This window comes from Lycium ferocissimum, chromosome 4 (genome assembly GCF_029784015.1).
Source record: "Lycium ferocissimum isolate CSIRO_LF1 chromosome 4, AGI_CSIRO_Lferr_CH_V1, whole genome shotgun sequence".
Lineage (NCBI taxonomy): Eukaryota > Viridiplantae > Streptophyta > Magnoliopsida > Solanales > Solanaceae > Lycium > Lycium ferocissimum.
Window position 1 is genome coordinate 59,900,339 of NC_081345.1, and position 6,355 is coordinate 59,906,693.

The following is a 6,355-nucleotide window of genomic DNA, read 5'->3' on the forward strand; positions in this document are numbered from 1 at the left end:
CTACTTCTCTCAGGTATTCTTGCGACACGCCGACATATTTTGAACTCTGATCCCAAGGTAATAGATTTCCTTTTCGACATAGACCTCGTTCTTTCCTAGGTCATCCCTCTCAACAGCTTCTTCCATGCCCGTGGCAACCACACTAGTATGGCTATACATTTATTCCTTTATATTCCTTTCAAAGCTAGAGCTTCATTACATCGTCGCTAAGCTTAGTCATCTCCTTCTCTTACTTCGCATTCCTTATCGCAGTCCGGCTACACTTATGGGGACTTATAATCCAAAGTTACTTAATTTCTTAATTCGCAACTCCTTTGAGTTCTCGCTACTTTTGCTCACAAGTATTTAATCCTTACGGACTATACTCTCTCTACTCTCACTCATCGTGCCTTTAACTATACTTATGGCACTATGACCGAGCGGTCTTTCATGCACATTCTTTATATTTCATTCCGTTTCTCTAGGATCAAATCTTTCAGCCTTCACATGAATTCTCGCCCCACGCCTTTAATTTTCAAATCAACGGTGTTGACCCGTTATACCATCACTCGAACTTCGGTATCCTTTACTCGATTAATGCTTCCCTTATTGTAGCGCCGGTTGCTGGAACCCCCATGTCTACCAATACAATCATATGTAGGATATCCTACACACTCATGTACATATATATATATTTTTACTATCAACCAGCCCGCAAAATACTTCCGAACACCTATTCAAGCCTATTTAACTTTCCCGAGCTATGACGCACTTTCTATCTCTTCACCAGCCTGGCCTACCTCGTCTTACGTGACCTCTTAGGGTTTCTAGCTATCTCGTATACTCTAGTTTCCCTTAGGTTACTCTAACTTCTCATTTGTGCCTTGTATCTCAATTTGTAGAACTTTTGATTTACTTCCCAGGGGGTCACCCATCCTGAAATTTCTCTCACTTCAGCACGCTTAACCTTGAAAATTTAATGGAATCAGGTGCGTTAATGCCGGTATGATCGCGTCCACCTCACCGCACAACCTTAATTACATATCCTAGAGTACGTCGGAGCCTTACCAGATTTCAAAACATCCCCACAAAGACATTTACCGGCCTATCCGATCGATACATTCCCGTTCGTCACAATTCTTTTTCTTCATACGCTTATCTTAATCATATCACTTTATCCAAACCGCCAAATTCTTTCTAAATCATCGCCTAGTAGCACAAGTCCTTCCAAATTTCCTTACTACCATATTTCCACCGACGTCTTATTTGCTATTTCACCACTCATTCCATAGTTAACTTATTCCTAGAGGGCAGCCGTACTTTACAGCTCAGTCAACTTTCATCGCTGCTATTAACCCGACTTTTCAAAATATTTTCCAGCTTATATCTCATTCTCGTATTATTTCTAGAAAAATTTCGGCGGAGTTTCCTCTGTATTTCTTACTATTCCAAAACCTGCACGCAGGAGATACCAACAGTGCCTCACAGGGCCATCATCATAGATACATATCATGTCATAGCATATCGTATCATAGCCATACAGGGCTCTCAATATTCATAAAAGGCTGAAAATATTAGACTTACCTCATGTGCTCATCACGACTACACGTGTCATACTTTCCCGCTTACTTTCCTTTTCAATCTTTCAAATTTTGTATTTCCATCATACTTCAATATCTTACCCGACATATATCTTTCATACCTTTATTTACCTGCGTGCTTGTAACTTCCAATATCGTCAGTCACCTCCTCTGTTCGATGCCGTTCTTCTGCCATAAGGGTTAGTATCGAAAATCCCATTTCCTACGACTTGGCTCTATGGCACGATCTAAGACGTGAAAGAAGAGTAACCAACCATCCTAGATGCCCCGTAGCCTCCTGTTTATAAATGTGGCCGGCTTCACACCATAAACAGAACTCTACTGGACACGACTTTGCAGACAACCCCTAGACCGACCTGCTCTGATACCACTTTGTCACACCCCGATTTTTCTAAGGTGTGATGGGCACCCGACCCCATGTTTGGAGCCGAGCGAACCCGCTAACTCTTATTACATATAAAATCTTCAAAAGTCCTTACGTCAACAAGTACGAAAACGAGATAAGCTCCCGCATTTTTTGTACTCCGGTCACATGTAACTGTGGTCGTAGGGACCGGTAACATAACACAATAAGACGCGTCGGCTGATGAAGCCGCTCGTCGAATCGACACACTATACTCGTAACTCCGTTCGCAAAGTCTCTAACTCGTACAAGACATCGTAACATGGGGCTCGACTCGGCGACACTCCCAGACTAGGTGGAGCTTGCCAACTTCACCGGAATGTCTCCTATCACGGTCTCGCTCGTTCGGGTGTACCGCGCGTGATGAAACGCAGCCCCCGAAGAAGAGGGGTCAGTACGAGCATGTACTGAGTATGCAAGGCATGGATAGTAACATAGAAAGAGATGTAATCATGTGCAACAACAGTATGGAGGTGTAGAGCATATCATGTGAGAGAAAGTATTCTATACATATGAGACATATCATGTGTAAAGGAGTAAGTCAGACATATGGAACATGTCACGTGTAAAGTCGTAACTCGCTCACGCATATCAAACACGCATAATGCAACACGCTCATGATGCAGCGCAATCACGTACTCGGCCATCTAGGCTTGATACCATGCGTACTCGGCCATATAGGCTCGATAGGGTGCGTACTCGGCCCTCCCGGGCTCGATCACATGCGTACTCGACCATATAGGCTCGATCATAGGCGTACTCGTTATCATCACATTCACCGTAAACACATATCGTGACTTTCCCTAAATCATATATTTAACTTAAGGACGATTTGTTAGGAATAGCATCAGTTCCATGGCGTGGATCTCATTGCATATATCGCATTCTTATCATTATTACCCCCTTCCATATGTTTATCTATCATATCACTGGTAGACTCGTCGTTACTAATCGTCTCGTGAGCATATCATGGCACTACCACGATTACTCATCATGATTCATCATATCGCGTGCATAGGACTTAGGGACAATTGTACTTTATCGGGGTGACGTAAGGTCGTGAACCCCCGAGTCCATTATGGAACAATTATGAACGTTATGCCTCACCTTGAAGGAAGTAGCATATAAGGTGAGAGTATACTAGCTCCATAGGGACATCATGTCGTAGGCTACGACACCTCTTAGCCTCAAGCTTATCATTCATTAACACACTCATAGCACATCTCTCATTCCATATGGCTATTCATAAACAAGAACTTATAGTCTTCTAGGAGATAGAAAATTCATAAAGAAGAAGGAAATCCATACCATAAGATCATGCCTTAGAAAGAAGGGTTGAGCCCCACATACCTGCGCCGCGCCTTATTAGCTATGCTTATTTGTGCGAGCTCGTAAATCTACATTTAAAATTGTTCACACTAATGTTAGCCTTTTCATCGTACATTTGCACCACACTTCAAATTATACTATCTTATATTCTACCGAAAATCGGGCAGCATCTCCCCTGTTTATATGCCTAGCCCGAATTCTCAATTCAACAACCAACACAATCACAACAATACCAACATTAAACATAATATTTCCAGCTTCAAAACACTTCATACACGCCCCATATGGTGTTTGTCCCATAATTCCATCACATAACCATTTTATCACAATTTTACAGCTCCTTCTTCGTAAATAAATCAATACGAACACAAGTAGAAAGAGATTCATACCTTTCCTGCGATAATAATGCTATATCTTCACTCCTTCACCTTGAACTTAAGCCACAACGCATTAATACACAATTTTGTAGTTGCAACTATACACTGTCTGGACCGAAATTTGGGAATTATACCTCGGTTTTGGGTTAAAAGTCAAAGTGTGGAAGGTTGGGGAATTTTCGGAGTTTTTGGGAGTGTTTGGGGTGGTTTGGGACGAAAATAGGGGGCCTCTCCTTTATAGAACGGTCCGGTCTCCGCCCGGACCGACCTATATTTCCTTCACGCGTTCGCATACGACTAAATTTTTCTGACTGTACCTTCATTCAAGAAATGGTCATAACGTTTGATTCCGATATCGTATGAGGGCCCATGACCTATGGTTGGAAATATAATTCAATTATCTACAACTTTCATTTCTGAGCATTTTCCCAAATTCCAAACTTATAATACCGTTTTTGCCCCTCGAAGTCAGATCACCCGAAAACGTTTTCTTAAATCGTCCTTTTGAAGCGGCCTACACTCATTTTTGGCTCATGGGTCCTTCTTAGGACTTACTCAACTTTCCATATACTACTCATATGTCCCTTCACACGTCTTTCATAAAACTCAAAGCATGTGGGCCCCACTTCATCTTACGAATAATCCAACGTACAAAAGTACGGATACAACATGGTTGTCAATTCTTCTAGAGGAAGCACGTGTCACGCTCATGCTCTAAAAATACGGGGTATAACATATATAATGCATGAGATACAAAATAAGGCATGATTATAATATGCGCAAGGACAAGAAGCCAATGGATACAGTAAAAGATCTCATCTTTATTTATTATAAGCTGTAAAGGACCTATCTTTAGCCAATTACATAATAAAGTCATTATTTTAGCTTCATTTCCGTTTTTTGATGTGCATTCAGGAGTGATGAGTACCACACATATCAGACAAGGCAGACTCACAATCAAAGAGACAGAAAACATGGGCTTCATATGTTACACCCCATACTTTCAGATGAATGTTCGCTAAGTTTAAGTACAAGTACGTGGAATTATGATCAAGATGAGCCATCTTTCGGGTTTAAGGAATGGTATAATTATTGGGTATACTTATGGATAAAGTGATATATGAGAAGTACCGGGAAGTCTCTCGACCAAATAAAGTTGAAGAAATAAGCTATTGAGACCTTGAATTTTATGGAAAATATGAGGGGCAATTTTGGTTCAACTTTGAGAAAGAATATCTTTTAGTATATGAGAAATTTTGAAGCAAAGCAAAAGTCTAAAATGAAGTTCATCGAGTCTAGTTTCCAGCGCAACAAACCGCTCGTCGATACGGCATCGGAGTAGATAATTATGGACGTTACAAGTTAGGCTGAGAGAGCAGAAACGTGTGCTACAGTAACCGACGTGCTACAGTAGTCGCACTGCTACAGTACATGCTACAGTACCGAACCGACTTTGGAACCTTATAAAAGGGGTTTTACCCCTCATTTTTCATCCAAAAACACCTCTCAAAATATCCAAAACTCTCTGGAAAATTCTCCCAACCTTTCCTCCAAAAATATTTAACACAAATTAAGTATAATCTCCGGATTTAAGTTTGGACAGCGCGTAGTTGCGATTATACTATCGTGTTGCGGTGAATCTTGGTTGGAATTGAAGGAAAATATTGGAGATATTACGGTACTAGCGATAATAAGGTATGAATCTCTCCTTATTGATATGAATATAAGTTTATTTACGAAAGTAGAATTGTTGAATAATCGTATAGTGGATTTGTTGGTGGAAAAATTGGACAAATGTTGTGTGGGATATTTTATGGAATATATTGGTATTTATAATATTGTGGTTGATGTTGGTATTGTTGTTATTATTGTTTGTTGCTGGATTATGATTTCGGGCTAGGCATATAAACAGGGGAGTCGAATTTCGGCAGATTCAAAAAGGGGTTTCATTTAAATGCTTGAGTCAGGTGTGTGGAAATGAGTCTAATGATAGTATGAATGATTTATATGGAGACATACGAGCTTAGGAGAATAAACGTTGGGTGACTAAGAAGACCGAAAGGTATGTGAGGCTAAACCCTTTCTTTCTAAAGGCATGATTCCTTGTTGTAAACCTTTGTACTATATCCATAATATTGTTGCTTCCACAAATGCTAGAAGCCTATGAATCTCATGATCCTTATGATATTATTGAGCTTATTCATGACCTTTGAAATTATTCATTGTGATTTATCTCACCTTATGATACTTGTTCCTTTAAGGTGAGATATAGCGATGACGATAGTTCCATAACAATAATAATCCAACGAGTTTAGGAAGGTGTCTTAAGGAATGTTTTGTGGGACATGAATAGAGTACTAGTGAAGGATCCCTAATGAGGTATTTGATGCTAGAAGAGAGACTTATGATGTATCTCAGGATTTGGCTAATGTTTAGTTAAGCGGGAAGAAGTCTTAAGGGCCTAGAAATATGCTTATGAGTTTTATATGACAATATAAGCGTTGACAGATAAATTATGGTCACGAGAAGAGCTTAGAAGTGAATAGATACGGAATGAGTACTAGAATTATATAAGGGATTCTATATGAGAAATTGGATCGGGCTGCACGTTCCGCAGCACATGTATCTATATGTTGTGGCCAGAGATGTGTTACCAATCTTATGTG